Here is a 20775-nt window from a genome sequence, read left to right as displayed (position 1 = left end):
GAATTTTTTTTTTTTTCCTGGAAAGAAGCATGAACAGAAATTCCAGCTGAAGGGCCTGTTTCACCCTCCCATCCCCCATTCCTTGGGCTGGGCGCGCAGTTGCTCTCCCTGAAGAAGAGGAACCCATGTGTGCATTCTCTTCCCAGGGCTGCTGGGAGAGAGGGTCTGTTCTCCCGCGTTCCTGCCCTTGATGGAGGGGGCTGACCTTGGACATTCTCCACTGCAGAGAGTCTGGGTCCCTAGTGGGTCACACGAGTGTCACGGAGGGGGACGCCTCCAAGTGGAAGAGCCCTGAAAGGAGCAGGAAGCCACAGCACCCAAGGGAGATCCCAGAGCCTAAAGTAGCCTAGGGCAGGGGTTGAGGGAAGGAGAAAGAAAGAGGCTTGGCTGCTTCTGGAGATTTTGCTGATGCGAGCTTTTTCTACCAACACTTTTGGTGAGAGGCCCAAAGCTCTTGCTTTGGTACCATGGACCCCATACCCTCTCCTCCAGAGACCGTAGAGCTGGCTGTAGCCACTCGCCACATGTGGCTCTCGAGAGCTTGAAATGTGGTCGGTCCAAGTGGAGATGTGCTATAGGTGTAAAATACACCCCGAATGTGAAAATCTTTGTATGGAAAGAGAACGTAAAATATCTCATTAATAATTATTACAGGGGCTTCCCTGGTGGCACAGTGGTTGAGAATCTGCCTGCCAATGCAGGGGACACGGGTTCGAGCCCTGGTCCGGGAAGATCCCACATGTCGCGGAGCAACTAGGCCCGTGAGCCACAATTACTGAGCCTGCGCGTCTGAAGCCTGTGCTCCGCAACAAGAGAGGCCGCGGTAGTGAGAGGCCCGCGCACCGCGATGAAGAGTGGCCCCCGCCTGCCACAACTAGAGAAAGCCCTCGCACAGAAACAAAGACCCAACACAGCCAAAATAAATAAATAAATAAATAAAAAATAATAATAATTATTACATGTTGATGGGGACTTCCTTGGTGGCCCAGCGGGTAAGACTCCGTGCTGCCAATGCAGGGGGCCTGGTTTCGATCCCTGGTCAGGGAACTAGATCCCACATGCATGCTGCAACTAAGAGTTCACATGCCGCAACTCAGACCTGCAAAATAAATAAATAAATAAACATTAAAAAAAATAAATACATAAAAATAAATTAAGAATTATAAAAATAATTATTACATGTTGAAATTACAATATTTGGATTATTGAGTTAAATAAAATACATTATTAAAACTCTTTTAACCTGTTTCTTTTTTACTTTTAATGTGGCTACTGGTAAATTTAAAATTACATATGTGGTTTGCATTCTATTTCTGTTGGCCCGTGCTGCTCTAGAGAGTGTCTGTGCCTGAGGCTGGGGAGAGGCCAGCAAATTTTAAACGGAGAGGTGTCACTGGTTTAAATATTTAAAAAGCTATTTTTAATATCAATCACCTGTGACCAATAACAAAAATCAGGGGGTCATAGGGAGAAAGGGGTTCTGCCACATTTGCTGCGCCAGGAGATAGACCCCAAATCTGGAAGAGGACTCCCAAGAGAGTGGAGCTCAATGTGCATTCTACATTTATCAAAAAATACTGACATTGAGCTCTTTACTATGCGCATGTTCTAGGGGCGAAGGATCCAGCAGGAAACAAAGCAAAGATTCTTGCTCTCAGGGAAGAGGTAAACTCTAGATGGGAGACAGACAACACACAGTCTAAATGCATGTAAGAAATGTAAGAAAAAACATAGCATGTTCGAAGGGGATAAGTGACGGGGAAAAAAGTAGTGCAGGTAAGAGGGGTTTGAATTTAAATATGGTGGTCAGGGAAGGCTTCATGGAGGAGGTGACACTGGAGCCCAAACTTAAGGAGGCAAGGGAGTGAACTGGCAGGTCTGGGAGGGAGTGTTCCAGCAGAGCAGGCTGGAGGCTGGAGGGGGCCTGACACGTTTGGGGACAGCAAGGGGGCCAGTGTGGCTGGCATAGAGTGCACAGGGGAGAGTAGGAGGAGATGAGGTCAGGAAAGTAGCAGGGAGCAGACCGCTTAGGACCTTGTCGGCCGTCACAATGGCTTTGGGTTTTACTGTGAGTGAGATGGGACACTTCGGAGAGCTATGAGCTGAGGCAGGGTGCGCTGACTTAACATTTTAACGGGATCACTGTGGCTGCTGAGTAGAGAACAGACTCTAGGGGGCGTTGGTGGAAGCGCCACCTTCTCTCAAATGTTGTGAACTCCATTTCCCCTTAATCAAACCCTCAAGAATAGTGCTGTCAGTAGAACTTTCTTCCATAATTGAAATGCCCTATGTCTGTGCTGCCCAGTACGGTAGCTACTAGCCCCACGTGGCTGTTGAGCACTTGATACGTGGTTCTTACGGCTGAAGAGCTGACTTTTACATTCTATTTCATTTTAATTAATTTACATTTACCTTTAAACAGCCGCATGGAGTTAGCAGCTACCATTTTGGACAGGGCAGCTCTAGAAACTACCAGTGATGGGAAGAAAAAGCTTTAAATAAATGCAGTACTTTTAAAGGGTTCTTTACAGATCTAAACTTACTATATCCATTTTGGAATACCAGAATATATCATGTAAACTTTGATTTGCTTACAAAGTGTTGGGATGTTTAAATATACGAAAATCCTTAACAAAAAGGGATATCTTTTCCCTTCACTTTCTTTCTGCTCCTCCGCTTTCTCCTTCCTCTTACTTCTTCAAATCCAGTTATTCAGCTTCCGTTCCTGTTTTTCTTTTCTTTCTGGGGCCTCCATTCTCTAGCTGGAGCTGAGAGCAGCCTCAGTGGATGGAGGGTTGACAGGGAGGAAACTGCCTTGATTCATTTCTCTTCTGCTGTCCAACAACACACTGGCACCGTCTCAGGACTAGGAGAGGGCTGCCGCTTTTGCTGTTCCTTGGATTCAGGTAATACAGAACAAGGCAGGACAATCCAGTTGTAAAATCATGAATTTTTGAGCTGAGAAGTTCCTTAGAGATTGTCTGGTCCAAACCCTTTATTTTATAAATAAGGAAGTAAAAGCCCAGAGAGGGGAAGTGACAACCAAAACCCGGGACTCCTGACCCCCTAGCCCTCTGCTTATTCTGTAACTCACAGTGGACAGCCCACATATTTTTCCAATTCTTTTTCTTAAAAACAAAAGCAATTAAAACTCAACTACACTAAACCAAACCAGACTTTTAGATTTTGTTTTTCTATCCCTAAGCCTTTTAGACAGATCTCAGTAAAAGTTTTTGGTCTTGATGCATGGGAAAAGAATTAAAGACATCCTTTGAGTTCCTTTTGAACGAAGAACGACTGTTCTATAAATGTTTTAAAATGTCGCATCATGTTTAAAACCCTTATTATAAATAAAAATTACTGAATATTGCCTGGTGATTGTCATTTATTTTGTGACTTTGCTTTTTTAAAAAAAAGCCCGTGCCTGAATGTTGGTGGAAAGCTACCAACCAAAGTAATAGCAAGAGTTTTCATTTCATTTTCAAAGCTACTAACCAAAGCATACCAAGGCATTTTTCATATTAAACATTCATCTGATATGGAAAAAAACCTTTAACAAACAGCATGCAAAATAACTAAATTTAGTGGAGTTTGCATAAGAGTACCTGTTTTTCCTAGCAATTAGACAATAATGTATTTAGTGGTTAGATGTTAAAGCTTTAGAGGAAAATCCTTGCTCTGACACTTAGAAGCTGTTTGAAACTGGGCAAGTGAATTAACCTTTCTGAGTCTGTTTCTCTATCTTATAAAATGGGGTTCATAATAGTATCGACCTCAAAGAGTATCTGTAAGGATTAAAAGAGAATCTATGTAAAGCTTATAGTATAGTCCTTGACACGTAGTAAGCATTCAATAAATCATTATTATCACTTACTTATTACATATTACTATTATGAGATAATGTGAGCTTTCCGAATTAAGTGCTATGCAAAAGAAAATTATTTTAATTATATTGATATTTTGAAAACATTTTAATTACTAAAAATACCTCAGATTCTTTAAAGGAAAAATTTTGACATTAAAGAAAAATGTGGAAAAAATTAAGATCACTCATGTCACCATTCAGATGCAACCACTGACACCTTTTTTAGTTTATTTCTTCTCATCTTTTTCTAGATGCAGTGTAGTTTTACCTTGTATATATCATTTTAAAATTGGGTCTCTGTCTTTAACATTATTTCATTATCTTCATGTTGTTTGTTAGAACAAATTTATAGCCCATTCAAAGCAAGCCTATGAGACCTCATGTGTGTCCTTCTCCTATTGAATGTCCCTCCCGTCTTGCAATTCATCTTATCTTACTGTATTTTTATGGATCTCTGTAATTTGTCTAATATTCTTTTTTGAGTTAGCAGAGTAGAAATCAATGACTCTCAATCTTGATTGCCCATTAGAAGCACCTGTAGAGCTTTAAAAAAATACTAATATGCAAGCAATATCCCAATTTAATAAAAATTTCTAGGGGTGGGTCTTGGCATCAGTACTTTTCAAAAGAGCTCGAGTGTTTGTTTATGCAAATAAACAAATAAATACATGATTATAATAATTTCTAATGTATATCATTATTGCATACCCTTCCTAAGCACATATGGGTTTTAATTTATTTATTTATTTTTGGCTGCATTGGGTCTTCGTTGCTGCACACAGGCTTTCTCTAGTTGTGGCAAGTGGGGGCTACTCTTCATTCTGGTGGCTTCTCGTTGCAGAGCACGGGCTCTAGGCACGCGGGCTCAGTAGTTGTGGCACATGGGCTCAGTAGTTGTGGCTCGCGGGCTCTAGAGCGCAGGCTCAATAGTTGTAGCTTAGTTGCTCCGTGGCATGTGGGATCTTCCCGGACCAGGGATCGAACCCGTGCGCCCTGCATTGGCAGGCGGATTCTCAACCACTGCGCCACCAGGGAAACCCTTGTTTTTTGTTTTTAAACTCAACAGCCACTCCCTGTAGCCCTGGGGAATTCCCTGGCAGTCCAATATTTAGGGCTCTGGGCTTCCACTGCAGGGGGCGCTGGTCCGATCCTTGGTCAGGTAACTAAGATCCCACATAAACAAACAAACGAACAAAAAACACCCGAACTTTTGTGGTATTGGGTTGGCCAAAAATGCATGACCTGAATCTAATTATTAGGAGACATCCGACAAAACCAAATGGAGGCATATTCTACCAAATATCTGGCCTGTGGTCTTCAAAAATTTCAATGTCTTGAAAGACACAGAGGGACTTCCCTGGTGGCGCCGTGGTTAAGAATCCGCCTGCCAATGCATGGGACACGGGTTCAAGCCCTGGTCTGGGAAGATCCCACATGCCGTGGAGTAACTAAGCTACAACTACTGAGCCTGCGCTCTAGAGCCCGCGAGCCACAACTACTGAGCCCAAGTGCCACAACTATTGCAGCCCGCGCGCCTAGAGCCTGTGCTCCGCAACAAGAGGAGCCACTGCAATGAGAAGCCCGCACACTGCAATGAAGAGAAGCCCCGGCTCGCCACAACTAGAGAAAGCCTGCGCGCGGCAATGAAGACCCAATGCAGCCAAAAAAGAAATAAAAATAATAAAAAAAAGAGAGTGAGCCAAGAATACCGAAAAAAAAAAAAGACAAAGAAAAAATCTGAAACTATTCCAGAGTAAAGGTAACTAAAGAGACAGCACGACCAAATGTAAAATGGGATGTAGGATTTTGTTCTGCTCTAAAGAGACTGCTGAGATAATTTGAGAAATCTGAATAAAGTCTGAAGATTTTATTATATTACATCATCATCAATAAAGTATTTAGGGTTAAAAGGGCTTCATGTTTGTAGTTTACTCTCAATGATTCAGAAAAAATATGTATGTATTACACATGTATGTGTGCATGTATTGTGTGTGCAGAGAGAAAGAAAATAATAAAACAAATGCGATCAGTTGTAAATATCTGGGGAATCTGGGTGAAGATATAGCGTTAATTCTTGTGTTATTCTTCCAACATTTTTGTAAGTCTGAAATTGTGTTAAAATAGATAAATTTTTAAAATCCTAAACTTTTACAAAGTCCTAAAAATGGAATAAAGTAGGGACAGAATTTAAAAATGCAAAAAAACACCTTATTTTTGTTGTTTTAAAAATAATCCGTAGCTATATGGAGAGAGATCTTACTTAAGAAGAGACAGTTGTCAGCATATAGGCGAGGGAGGTCTGGGCTTCTGTTTAAGCATCTGCTGATTTAAGTATCCAACAAGTATGCTGGCAGAGTACGTCCAATAGAGGGCGGTACAACATTATGAAGAATAAATCACATCACATGGGTTTTGGGCAACATTACTTAAAGTGGATTCTAAAGTGTTTACAAATAGAACAGAGGCATTGAGAATCTTAGAGCTGAATTCTATCTGCAACCCATTTTACAGATGCACAAACTGAGACTCAAAGAGGGGAAAAATACCTTGCCCAAAGTCATAGCCACCAGCAGCACAACTGCCTTGCAAATAATAACCACAGCTATGATTTATTGAAGGCTTACTATACGCCAGGAACTGTATTACTAAGCACTTTACATGCATTATTTATGTAATCACACCTCCACCCCCATCTTTTTTTTTTTTTCTTTCAGTTACGTAGCTGAGGCTCACAGAAGTCAGTAACTTACCTGATGGATGTCACTAATAAATAAGATTCTGGAGGTGCTCATAGCTAACATGCCATTCTGTCCTACAGTTTTGCTGGTGTACCTACCCTACCCTTGAAGAATCAATCACCTAATAAGGGAAGGCAGAACACAGCCATCAAAACAGAAATTTATCTCAGCGCCTACTGATGGATACACGTACACACACAAGTAACCAGAGATTAAGTGACGAAAGATTCCAAGGACTGAAGAAAGCAGAAAAGAAAGGTGCCATTGAAATAGTAGTGGGGGGGGGGTGAGTGGTGTGTGCAGATGGATGGTTTAGAGATGGTGAAGAGAAAGCAGAGAGTAGAGTAGAGGTGGAGAGAAAATGGAGGGGGGGGAAGAGCACAAAGTCTTGCTGGGAAGGCAATGAGTCTAATATCTTGATTCCTCCTATCTCTGTTACCCTTATGTCCCCTCTAATGAATCCATCATTAGATGGGTTAGATGGATCATGTTAGCTCAACTTCTAGAAACATCTGTGATGCCTCCACTTCTCTCCATCTGCACTGCCTCTCCCTGGCTCAGGCCGCATCACCCCTCACCCTGACTCTTAAAAAGCCTCTGAACTGGTCCCCTCGCTTCTCTTCTTGTACTGTCCACAGCTCATTCTCCACACCACAGCCGGAGTCATCTTTTAAAATATGTATCAGTCATGTCACTCTCCTATGAACATCTTCTAACGGCTTCCCGTGTACTTAGAATAAAATCCAGACTCCTCACCAGGCTCTGCGTGAGCTGACCCCTGCCTACCTCCTTGACCTCATCTCCCACCAACCTCTTCCTTGCCCACATTGATTTGGCCATAGTGGCCTTCGTTTCACCCTGAGCACATGTGAAGCTTGTTGCCACCTTAGGGCCTTTGCAACTTGCTCTCGCTTTTGCCTGGAACCCTCTTCCCAGGTCTCCACGTGGCTGTCCCTTTCTTCTCACTCAAGTCTTCCCTAAATGTGGCCCCACAAAGAGACCTTCCTGATCACAGGATCTAAGATCATGCCACCACCTTTCTACCACTGCATCCTGCTTTGTTTGAGCTATTGTATATGCTACTGTTACCAAAGCACCAAGTGCCGATTTTCTTATCATTATCTGAAATAATCTTGTTAACTTGTTTCCTTGCTTATTGTCTAACTTTTCCCCTCTAGAATATATTCTTCTTGAGGACAGAACTTGTTCATCACAGCAGCGCCTAGAGCTGTGAGTGCCTGGCTTATAGTAGGAAATGTAATACATAGTTATTGAATGAATGAACGAAGGAATGAATGAGTTGAATTGATTGGAGCAGGGAATTCTTTTTTTTAATTAATTAATTAATTAATTAATTTTTGGCTGTGTTGGGTCTTCGTTTCTGTGCGAGGGCTTTCTCTAGTTGCGGCAAGCGGGGGCCACTCTTCATCGCGGTGTGCGGGCCTCTCACTATTGCGGCCTCTCTTGTTGTGGAGCACAGGCTCCAGACGCACAGGCTCAGTAGTTGTGGCTCACGGGCCTAGTTGCTCCGCGGCATGTGGGATCTTCCCAGACCAGGGCTCGAACCCGTGTCCCGTGCATTGGCAGGCAGATTCTCAACCACTGCACCACCAGGGAAGCCCTGGAGCAGGGAATTCTTGTGCAACAAAGCAGGGTGGGATGGGGAGGTATGTTTGAAAGGGTCGGGATAAGATTGAGGAGGGCCTCACATGGTAGGCTAACCGCTCTATGTGTATGCTATAGGCAGTAGGGAGCCACTGAAAGTTTTTGATTTCCTGAAAGCAAGGTTTGTTCATTTAGTTTCCAAGTAGTGTGTAAGATGGATTGGAGAGGAGAGCTTGGAGATGGACAGTCGAATTAGGAGACTAGTGGAAACCCAGCCAAATGCAGAGTAATAGTTTAAAAACTAAATCAATTGCCTGCTTTGACCATATAACAAAAACAACTACCACAAGTCATTGGTATATAGAACTTACTGTGTCTCAGCAGACCCACCTGCAATGTCCCCCAGTGGAGTGCAGTCTGAAAGAAGACTGGAAATGGAATCAGATGGACAGAGGTTTCAACTTGTCCTGATTCTGCAATTATGGTTTATGGGTAACATCATTTGAGTCAGTCTTTAAAGGGTTAACAATCAGGTCACAGGATTTAAGAATTTAAAAGTCTGAGCCCCAGAAGGGAACCGGTCCACATCTTGTCATTTTCTCATAAGGAAAAATGAGATTAGAGAAGGGAAGTGACTTGCCCAAGGCCAGGAGGCCAGGAGAGCTTCCTCTGTTTTCCAGAGATGCTTCATGTCTGAGTTAAGTTTCTTCACCTAGAAAATGCAGAGGATCTTCTGCACACAATCAAATAGATACCGTGAGAAGGCTTTGCAAACTGTGAAATGAGGGGCTCATGTGATATTTTATTATTATCTGGCCATAACTGCCAGCTTGGCTTTGACTCAGGTTCAGATTCATTCTTCCAACACATTTTATTTAGAGCTTACTAATGCTTACTATCTAGTGCCTACTAATGCCTCTTCTCGGCACTGGAGACACTGCAGTGAACACAAGCCCTCATCCTCCCAGTACTTACATTCTAGGGAACTGCGTGTGTGGGTGTGTTTGTTGTGTGCTGATAAGTGCTATGGAGAAGAGCAAAGCAGGAAGGGGAATGGGGAGTGGCCAGAGGTGGGAGAGGGGCTAGAATTATACACAGGGGGGTCAAAGAGGGCCTCTCAGAGAGAGTGACCCAGATTCTGGGCTGCACCTAGCACAGTGGAGGGGAACTTTTAAAATTAAAATAAAAATTTTTGGAAAGGAATATATTCGTTCTTGGGCATCAGAGTCTCGAGGGAAAGGCTGATTTTCCTCGGGTCTGTGGTGATGATCATCCGACACTGGCTCGGAGCGTCGGCTGCAGAAATGAAACCTTTGTCATCAGCATTCTCTTAGACCATCAGATGCAACTTTCTGCTTCCTTCTCACAAACAAAACCCGAGCAAAAACCTTAAAGGGGATAGCAGAAATAATTAGCATAAAGACATCCTCAAATCTGGGTAATTAAGGAAGGAGGCAGGAACCCACATTGCAGCCCTACTCTCTCCTAAGTGCAGCGCTAGGCTCCTACACGCCCATCTCATTTGATCCTCCAGGCAGCCCTACGAGGGAGATATTATTGTTCCCATTTTGTAGATGAGGAAACTGAGGTTCAGAGTGCCCGTGTGACTTGCCCAACGTCAACATAGCTGAGAAATGACAGACCAGAGATTTAAACCCAGGCCAGCCTGGGTCTTTATCCTGTGTTCTCTCTGTGAGGTCACAGCCCCTTCCCTGGGCTGAGAGCTGGAGTGGTTTTGAAAGCAACTACTGAAACCTTTCCCAGAAGAGATGCAGAAATTACATCGTCCAACTCCTTCATTTTACAGAGCAAACGAATTAACAATACGAACGTGCGCCTAAACACCTGGTAGCCATGAATGGATGTTTGTTTTCTGTCTTTGCAGATTAGAAACCAACGGTTTAGAGAAAAGAACTTACTTCCCTGAGGTTTACAAAGCAGCTTAGCAGCAAAGCTCATAGACTAAGGCAGCCTCAGGACTTCTACATCTTTTCACTGCTCTCTGAGCCCCTTAAGGCTTAGAGGTCAAAGACTGTAGAGTCAATGACAAAGAGAGAGAGGAAGAACTGTCAGGCCTAGAGAGCAGTGATCTTTTAAGGCTTCTCTCAGAATGATTACTACAGGGGGATGGCCGGGGTGGGTGGAGGTCTGGGGCCAATAACACGGAGTAGCCGTGAGCTGGTGGGCTAATGCTGAAGTCACTACCGAGATAGCTGTGGCTCTCTCTTCCGCTGCATGGACCGACACCTGTCACACCCGACTTGCTCTTCAGAGTGCTTTGCTTTCAGAGGCAGTGTGGTGGTGGTGCCAGCTGGCTGTGCGCTGGTGGTCTTGGGTCCAAATTCGCATTCACGAGGTGAACCTCAGTAACAGTAATAACGGCAACAGCTAACATTGAATGAGTATGCGTGTCTGGGGTGGGGCTGGGGAGCTGGTGTGTGTGTGTGTGTGTGAGTAAGACAGAGAGAGAGAGAGGACAACTCTGGTCAGAGTGTGGGCTAAAGCTTGGGGGAGGAGCTAAATCAGGAGGAGGAGGGCTCTTCCCAGCACCCAGTCAGGTGACTTGATTTTTCTTCCCAGTTCACAGATGAGAAAGCAAAGAAAGGCTCAGGGAACTTCAAGGTCATATAGCCAGTGAAGGTTAGAACTCTAGTCTGTCTAAGCTCCATTTCCCCATTTTATGTTGGGTGTGTGAGTGTATATGTGCGTGGGGGGCTTAATTGCTTCTTCCATTTTAATGAGAAAATGCCGCGGGGAGGGGGGTGCAGGGTGGAGGGAGGTGGGTGGGAGGAAGGGCTCTGGCAATTTCCGTTTCTAGGAGTGAAGGCTGCGTACTTTTGGAGCTGTCTCTCTTTGGGAAATTCACCAGGATGGGCCTTTATACAAACATGAGGCAAGTCCCCGCCCACTGTCCTTGGGGAGGGGGTGGGGTCACCCCAATCTCGAGGCAGATGGAGCGGAGTGCGTTGAGTTCTCTTTAATGATGTGAATCTGTCTTTTTAACCACCCTTCACCCTTGAGGAATGGGGGAGAAATAATCTTCCTGGAGTGAGATTCCAACTGGACATTAGGTGCCCCCTTGGGAGGTTTTTGAAGATTGAATAATGGAGATGAGGAAGGTACTGCGGACCCTTGTGACGGATTGGTTTGAGCCATTCAGTCATTCATTAATTCACCCAAGCTCTGCTAGGCTTTGGGAGTTTACTGGTGAGTTACCCCCAGCTGAACTTTGGGAGAGTTAAAAGGGCAGCAAAGCAGCCCAAAATAGGATAGCTAAGATTGTAACTGACTGCTAGACCTGTGAAGCCCACCTGGAGTCTTGATCTCAGGGTGGTGGGAGAATGGGGGCTCTGGGTCGTGTCAATATTTGGATAGTTTAAAATCAGGATGATCCAGTGGGTGGTAAGATACATTTACAGTTAGAGTCTGGAATCAGGGAAATGCAGCTTAGAGACGTGTTTGGTTAATAGAGGTTATTTTTTAGTTTGAATTTAAATGCCTTGAGGTGGGGATTGCATTCCCAACTTCCTGGGTTCTCACCACTCCTTATTGGCCCCATCGGATTTATGTATTTACATTACCGGCTGTCTGCCCAGCCCTGTGGCTAACAGAGTTTTCCACCCTAACAGTGGATGTCTCCAAGTTTTGAGAGTCTATTAATTCAAGTATAAACGAACCAAAGGCAGATGTGCAGAATCTGGTAGTGGTTTTAAGCTTTGAACTTCTCTCTGAGTCTCACTGGAATGAGATAATAATGGTGATCTTTACTGGTGATCTTTATTGATGCCAATAATAATTGGTGATAAATAATGGTGACTAAGTTGACATTCATTTCCATTCATTCCACATGTTTATTGAGAACTGCTATGTGTCAGCACTTTTCTAGGTCTCGGGAATACAGCAGTGAAGAAAACAGACAAAAATGGAACTTGAATTCCAGTGTGGGTGGAGGGAGACAGACAGTAGAGAAGATACATGATTGAAATGCATGGTGTATTAGACGGTGGTAAGTACTATGGAGACAAAGTGGAAAAGAAGGTAAGAAGTTTTGGAGGAGGAGGGCTTAGATAAGGTGGCCATCGTGGGCTTCACTGAGAAAATGAATCTTTAGTAAAGACCTGAATTAAGTGAGGGAGCTGCCATCGGGGGCAAAAACATAGGCAGAGAAAGCAGCAAGTGCAAAAGTCCTGAGGTGGGACCAGGCCTGGGGTTTTAGAGGAGCCCTATCAACATACCATGCACTGTTCTAAGCCATTTCACTTCTATGAGGGAGGTAACGTTATTGTTCCCATTTACAGATGGGCAAACTATGGCCAGAGAATCTAAGAAACTTGCTGTGGGTTAGATAAGAGGTGGAACCAGGTTTCTAACCCAAGCTGCCTAACTCCAGACCTTGTGCTTTTAAATACTAAGCTGTGTTAAAGAGATCAGACCCAGGTACTGAAGATTTACACCTCCAGCTATAAGCAGCCTTCCAAGCCCTGGAGGAAAACCCTGGGTGTGGTGGGAGGGGAGGGAGTGACTCAGACCTTGGCTGGCTTCCTGCTGAGTCACTGCCGATGGGCCATGAAAGGAGTTGAGTGGCACTCAGGCCTCACCTCCTCACCCTGGTGGGTTCCTGTCTTCTGGGGGAGTTGCCTGGCAGCAGACCTGAGCCACACATGGTTGGTGGACAAGTTCGTCCGACTTTCCTGACGGCGCTGTTGTGGAACTGTGGGTGGGCTCCATTTCCTGGTGCGACCCCACAGCCAGCAAGAGGGAACACTCCTGGAGGCTGACTTTGTGCCCAACCGAGCTCTGTATCCTCCAATGTGTCCTGGATGGACACATTCTGTCCCTCGTCAGGCTGGCTGTTTTTCATCTCAGGTGAACTCTTCAAGAACAGCTGTGTGCTTGCCATGCCACTACAGAGGACAAGGTGCAAAGGGCTGCCACACACATTGCCCTGGGGCTCACCCTCTTGACATAGTCATTCAGGAAGACAGCAAGGAAGGAATGCGCAAGTACTACAGCATGTATGTCAAGTTTGTTAAGATTTCAAAACAGGGATTGACGAATAACAGTAGCTAGCACGGACTGAGCACTAACTATGTGCCTGGCAGTTTCGAAGTGCTAACTATGGTATATCTCATTTTCATAGTTCTCACAACACCTAGTTAGGGAAGTGCTTCCCATTGTACAGAAAAGACAACAGAGGCTCAGAGAGGTCACACATAGGAAAGGGCAGGAGGGACAGTGGGGATAAAATCCTGGAGTCAGGAATGTACAGGCCTGGGCTTCCCTGGCAGTCCAGTGGTTAAGACTCTGTGCTTCTGGGCTTCCCTGGTGGCACAGTGGTTAAGAATCCGCCTGCCAATGCAGGGGATGAGGGTTCGATCCCTGGTCCGGGAGGATCCCACGTGCTGCGGAGCAACTAAGCCCGTACGCCACAACTACTGAGCCTGAGCTCTAGAGCCCATGAGCCACAACTACTGAGCCCATCAGCCACAACTACTGAAGTCCACGCGCCTAGAGCCCGTGCTCCGCAACGAGAAACCACCACAATGAGAAGCCAGCTTACCGCAATGAAGCCCCCGCTCACTGCAACTAGAGAAAGCCCATGCAGAGCAATGAAGACCAACACAGCCAAAGATAAATTAAAAAAAAAAAAAAAGACTCCGCGCTTCCTTGGCAGGGGGCACGGGGTTCAATCCCTGGTCAGGGAACTAAGATCCTGCATGCTCCACGACGTGGCCAAAAAAAAAAAAAAAAAAAAGAGAAAAAAAAAAAAGTACAGCCTGGATTTAGAGAGCTATGAGGAGCTGGAGCAAAAGAATGGAGGAGGGAGGAAGATAGTGACGGATGAAGCTGGAAAGGACAAGTGGGACCAGACTATGAAGTTTGGACTTGAGTTCATAGTGGCAGGGAACCACTGAAGATGTTCCAGCATGTTTCTCCTTGGTGCCCCAGAGGTATCACACCTTTGTTGCTTTGGTTTAGGGTCACCTTGGAGCATGAATAGTGGAGATTGAACAAGCACAGTGGGAAGAACTCATACTGTCTGCATGGTGAGATCCCTCACTGGCTCCTCGCTCACCAGCCATCCTCTGTATTTGTTGAACCTCTGCTGTAGAATATCCTTAGATAAGAACTGTATGTTCCCAGGAATGTGCTGTCCACAGCTGGCTGGTCCTCTCCACTCTGGCCATGCCCACCTTCCCTGATTCACATCTTTTCCTGGCCTTCACCTCCTTCCTCCCCAATTCTAATGTGCACGTAAGTTGTTTTTGTCTAGCTGGCATTTCCACTACTTTTGCAAAGCTTCCCTTCCCTGTGCTTCTTCTGTGATCTAGCCAGTTTGCCTCACAACACTTTCTTGTGGTAGACACCATTAGTTACCTACCCAATCTAGTCTTCTTCCTTCCTGGCTTAAGAAACCACAATTTTGTTCAGGCTGACCACATGGCCAGCCCCAGGCCATGGATCATGATACGTCTAAGCCAATCACATCCCTATTTCTCACTTTTCTAGACTCCCTTGCAGCTAGGGTATCCACGTGACCCAGTTGTTGCCGATAAGACCTGAGGGGAAGTCTGCTCTGGGGCTTCTGAGAAAGCTTGCAATTTTTTGACAAAAGAAAACAGCCTCTTCCCCATGACAAACCCTTCCCACTGCCCCCAAGATAAACACAGTCGTGATGGCTAGAGCTCTCTGCAAGCTGGGAGGATGTCAACTGAGGGTTGTCAGCAGCCATCATTTGGAGAAAGCCTGCTTTCTGAGGAGATTGTACCATCAAACACAGAGAGAAAAGCATCAGAGCAGGGAGAGAGAGAAAGAGAGAAAAGTTGAAGTCTTATATGAATGTCTTTATTTATACCTGAAAGCAGAACTACCCCTGGAATTCCAAGTTATGTGAACAATGCATGTCTTTCTTTTTTCCTTATGCGTGTTGAGATGGGTTTCTATTATTTGTAACCAAAGGTCCAGGTCTCCCATCTTGATGATAAATGTTCCGCAGGACTCGCAACCTTCCTCTGCCTGTAACACCTGTGACCTTGACGGACTGTTAGGATGTGTGTGAGTCACATGTCATCCACCTGCCCTCAACCTCAGCACCCCCTCCCCAGCACACACAGACACACACACACAGACACACACACACAGACACACAGACACACACACAGAGACATCTCCATCTCTACCCTCTTGGTAAAAGCTGGCCCAAGGGAATGAGGAATGAGGAAACCCAGGGTGTCACCACATACTAAGGCCACTTCAACTCCACTTTGTGCTCAGAATGCCCTTGCAACACCCTTGTTTGAGAAACACTACAGTTAAGAAATGGGAGTCAGAGAAAAGCGGGCTGGGTGGGCAGGGGTGGGGTGCACAGGGTCCATGTGATCTGGGAGGGAACTTCGAGATTGTGCAGCTGTTCTCTCACTCATTTGTTCATTCATAAAACATTCCTTTTGCCTTTATTTATTATTATTATTGTTAATTGAGATATAATTGACATATAACATTAGTGTCAGGTGTACAACATAATAATTTGATAATTGTATATATTGTGAAGTGATCACCACAATAATCTATCATCACACATAGTTACAAATCTGTTTTTCCTTGTGATGAGACCTTTTAAGATCTACTCGCTTAGCAACTTTCAAATATACAATAGTATTATTATTTATTTATATTTTGGCTGTGCCGTGATGTGGGATCTTAGTTCCCTGACCAGGGATTGAACCCATGCCCCCCGGCAGTGGAAGCACAGCATCCTAACCACTGGACCACCAGAGAAGTCCCTACAACAGTATTATTAACTGTAGCCAACATGCTGCACATTACATTTTATGACTTATTTATTTTAAAACTGGAAGTTTGTACCTTTTGATCCCCTTTACCCATTTTGCCCACCCCCCGACTCCCCCCCCCACCTCTGGCACCACCGATCTGTTCTCCATGCAACACATTTCTCTGTTGAGCGTCTACTTCGTGCCAGAGTCTAAAACGTTCCCTGCTTTCTCTATGTTGGCGAGGAAATGTAACGTACAGTATATGAAAGATACAAAAGAAAGAAACTGGTGAGTCTCCATCTTCTCTCCTTCTCAGAGAGGAAATGACCTTAAAATAAAACTGATGAAATCCAGATTGGCAATGAGAGAGCCTTACTATTGAGTGGGATTTGGGATGTTAAAATAAGATGTCACATTGGGAGTGAGAATCTCCTTTCCTGGAAACCTTCAGGGTGAAGATCTAAACCACTGACTCATCTTTACTAGGCACCTCCATGGGGTAATGCATAAAGCAAAGGCTTCTGAGTGAAGCAACTTAGCTTTGAAATCCTGACTCCTTTCTTGAAATGGGGGGGTTTCGACAAATTGCTAAACCTCCCTGAGTCTCAGTTTTCTCTGAGTTACTGTGAGTGTTGTACGAAGACAATATTATGTAATATATATATATTTCTTAATTAATTAATTAATTAATTTTTTGGGCTGCGTTGGGTCTTTGTTGCTGCACGCGGACTTTCTCTAGTTGCGGCGAGCAGGGGCTACCCTTTGTTGCGGTGCGCGGGCTTCTCACTGCGGTGGCTTCTCTTGTTGCGGAGCACGGGCTCTAGGCACACAGGCTTCAGTAGTTGTGGCACACGGGCTCAGTAGTTGCGGCAAGCAGGGGCTACCCTTTGTTGCGGTGCGCGGGCTTCTCACTGCGGAGGCTTCTCTTGTTGCGGAGCATGGGCTCTAGGCACACAGGCTTCAGTAGTTGTGGCACACGGGCTCAGTAGTTGTGGCTCGCGGGCTCTAGAGCGCAGGCTCAGTAGCTGTGGCGCACGGGCTTAGTTGCTCCATGGCATGTGGGATCTTCCCGGACCAGGGCTCGAACCCGTGTCCCCTGTATTGGCAGGCGGATTCTTAACCACTGCGCCACCAAGGAGGTCCCTATGTAATATTTTTTGAGGGATGACTATATCCTGGTTCTGGTCTAAGCTCTGTATGTCTCAACTCATTTAAACCTCACAACAAATGAAGAAACTGAGGCTTAGGAAGGTCAAATACCTTGCTGGTCAGTTGTAGAGCCTGGGTTTGAACTCAGGGAGCCTGGCTCTAGAGCTTTTGCTTGTAACCGGGTCACTTACTGCTGCCATTCTTGGTAAAATGGAGACTCATTTGTTTCAATCACTAGAGGATAGGAAAGTGGTAAGTAAGATACATGGGCTCTGGAGCCACAGTGCCCTGGTTCAGATCCCAGGTTTATCACTCCTTAGCTGAGTTACTATGCGCAAATCATTTCACTTCTCTATCCCTGTCTTGATTTCCTCATTTGTAAAATGGAGCTGATAATAATGTTCTTAGGCTTTTTGTGAGAATTGAGTGACTTAACACAATAAACTTTGTTTTCTTTTAAAGGCCATTGATTTTTTTTTTAAACATCTTTATTGAAGTATAATTGCTTTACAATGGTGTGTTAGTTTCTGCTTTATAACAACGTGAATCAGTTATACATATACATATGCTCCCATATCTCTTCCCTCTTGCATCTCCCTCCCTCCCACCTTCCCTATCCCACCCCTCTAGGTAGGCCATTGATTTTTTAAAAAAAGATTTATTTATTTAGGCTGTGCTGGGTCTTAGTTGTGGCATGCGGGATCTTCATTGTCACATGCAGGCTCTTTAGCTGCGGCGTGTGGGATCTAGTTCCCTGACCAGGGGTCAAATCTGGGCCCCCTGCATTGGGAGCATGGAGTTTTAGCCATTGAACCACCAGGGAAGTCCCAACACAATAAACTTTGAATCATACCTGGTACATGGTAAATGCTCAATAAATGTTGCCTAGTATTTTCTTTCAGGTCTCTTTGCTTCCTCAGGGAGATTCCCCTCCCCACCTCCACCCAATCTGAATTATGTTCCTTCTCCGAGCACCACGTTCCTTTCCCATATAACACTTAGGACGATTTGCAATCATGTATAATTGTAACCACCTCACAGGGTTGTTAGGATGATTAAATGAGATAATGTGAGTAAAGCACAGAGCTTCCTGGCATATGTGTGGCTCTTGGCAAGTGTAAATTGTTATATTATTATCACCATTATTTACACTGGATGCCTTCCTTGGTTGAAATCACTGATGTTTTGATGCATTGACAATTTCACCAAATCGAAGGCTCCTGTCAATTACAACCCACACCATTACTGATGCATTTCTAAGAAATACAAAATCATGACACAAAGCTTTCCTATCACGTAGAATTTCCATTTCATGCATATTGAAAGAGCTCTTTTAAGTCTTATTTAGACATAGATTTTTATCATGTATCAAGCTGCTCTGTTTCCTTGCCTTTTTAATACACAATAACTTTTCATTTCAGTGCCAAATCCGCATGGAATCTGTTTGAAGACATTGTTAGTGGCGATTAAACCAACACCTGTGGTGTTAACAATGCACAAAACTCAAGAGAAAGGATGACAAGATGCAGAACTGTGACCAAGTCTGTGCACGTGCAGCCAACTGCAGCTATATCACGACTATCTCCTGGCTGCTTGCAATTTGAGCTACTGTTGATTACAACATACAGCCTTATTTCAGATATGTAAAAATATGAAAAAAAGTGTCATAAGTTTGATGGAATACAATATTAAAATTTAAATGTCCTCCCTAACAGTCGTGTGGTTCCTTACTTGGTTTTCCGAAAGCCACCGTGTTTCAAATCAAACCTATGTAGGTTTTCCTTCTAAGTAATGGCTTCATCTTTAGCATCAAGCTTTGTGTTGGTTAAAGCAATGCTAGCTGCTGTAAAAGATAAACCCTAAAACCACATCGGTTAACACTCTAAAGGTTTATTTCTTGCTCGTGTAAAGTCCAAATCAGGTGTTCCTCATTGGCAGCAAGGGCTTCACTCCATGTGGTCATTCAGGGATCCAGACACATAGATTTTGCGTTTCAACAGATCATTTCAAGGGCTTCCCTGGGCCTGTAACATAGAAGGTTTCGTGGGCTGAGCCTGGAGGAGGCTTGCACAGCACACTTTTTCTCACATTACACTGTTAGATCTTGATCCTATGGCCGCATCTAACTGCAAGGGAGGCTGGGAAATGTCCTCTAGCTATGTCACCGGGAGGAAGAGGAACTGAGTTTGGTGATCAGGCACCAATATCTGCTCCAGGCTTTGTGGGAAATTCAAGCACTGTGGCGGGCATGCTTATAAATTAATTCATTTCACCCTCACAGCAACTCCCCAGGTGGTTACTATCTTCATTTTACAGGTAAAGAAACTGAGGCTCAAAGAGATGAAATGACTTGCTCAAGGCCACGTCGCTCCAGAGTCAGGGAGCCAGAGTTGAAGTCTTTTTTTTTTTTTCCGGATGCATTGGGTCTTTGTTGCTGCGCACGGGCTCTCTCCAGCTGCGGGAAGCGGGGGCCACTCTTGGCTGCGGTGCGTGGGCCTCTCATTGCAGTGCCCTCCCCTGTTGCGGAGCACGGGTTCCAGGCGCACGGGCTTCAGCAGTTGTGGCCCGCGGGCTCCAGAGCGCAGGCTCAGTAGTTGTGGCTCACGGGCCCAGCTGCTCCACAGCACGTGGGATCCTCCCGGACCAGGGCCCGAACCCGTGTCCCCTGCATTGGCAGGAGGATTCCCAACCATTGCACCACCAGGGAAGCCCCCAGAGTTGAAGTCTTGCTCCCTACGTTCTTCCATTACATCCACCTGCCTCTTTGAACTATCCAAGAAAGGCAAGGGGGGAGAGAGTCAATAGTCCTTCTCAGATGGAGCTGATTCACCTATAGGTTATAGTTTGGTTTTTTCCAAGGCCAGCAATTTCACCTGTAGTCAGTCACCTCTAACTAGTGGATGGGAGGGGACCAGGTTACAGGGTTTGCTACCCACTAATAGCCTGGGTTTCTTTTGGCTGAGTTTAGCTATACTGGGTACATGACTTTTGGGAGTGTTTTTTTTTTTTTTTTTTTTCCGACCGTGCCTTGAGGCTTGTGGGATCTTAGTTCCCTGACCAGGGGTTGAACCCGTGCCCTCGGTAGTGAAAGCGTGGAGTCCTAACCACTGGACCTCCAGGGTATTGACAATGGAGATCTATCTATACAGATTTTGATGTAAATGAGATTGTAGATATAGACATTAAAAGGAAACTTAAAAGTGAAAACAACCAAACGCAATGTGTAGTTGCTGATTGGATCCTAGTTTGAAAAACCAGCATTAAAAAAAATATTATAGGAGGGCTTGCCTGGTGGTCCAGTGGTTAAGAATCCACCTTCCCACGCAGGGGACGGGGGTTGGATCCCTGGTCAGGGAACTAAGATCCCACATGAGAAGCCACAGCAATGAGAAGCCCACGCAATGCAATGAAGAGTAGCCCCCGCTCACCCAACTAGAGCAAGCCTGTGCTCAGCAACAAAGACCCAACGTAGCCAAAAATAAATAAAATAAAATAAATAAATTTTAAAAAACCCAAAAAACAAACCAAAAAAACACATCAACAACAAAAACAGCAACAGAAAAATAGTGAAGCAAACATGGCAAAATGTTAAGAACAGTTAAATGTCGGTAATAGGTATGAGGATGTTCATTATATTATTTTT

The 20775-nt window shown here is 44.8% G+C and overlaps 1 long non-coding RNA gene across 4 annotated transcripts in view; it reads left to right on the top strand.

Annotated features, from left to right (window-relative positions):
* LOC309605460 overlaps positions 1-18844 on the top strand; it is a 78441-nt gene extending 59597 nt beyond the window's left edge. For 2 of the 4 annotated variants that reach the window (XR_014231364.1, XR_014231365.1), the window contains one exon: positions 18554-18844. This is a non-coding gene — a long non-coding RNA (uncharacterized lncRNA). Of the gene's footprint in view, positions 1-6683; positions 10849-11026; positions 11102-12094; positions 12215-13074; positions 13224-18553 lie in introns of all 4 variants that reach the window. The other 2 variants (XR_014231363.1, XR_014231362.1) reach the window with 2 other exon arrangements.
* The last annotated feature ends 1931 nt before the right edge of the window (positions 18845-20775 follow it).

Source organism: Balaenoptera borealis, assembly GCF_965194805.1.
Source record: "Balaenoptera borealis genome assembly, chromosome: 11".
Taxonomy (NCBI): domain Eukaryota; kingdom Metazoa; phylum Chordata; class Mammalia; order Artiodactyla; family Balaenopteridae; genus Balaenoptera; species Balaenoptera borealis.
This window is presented reverse-complemented; position numbering and strand designations above follow the sequence as displayed.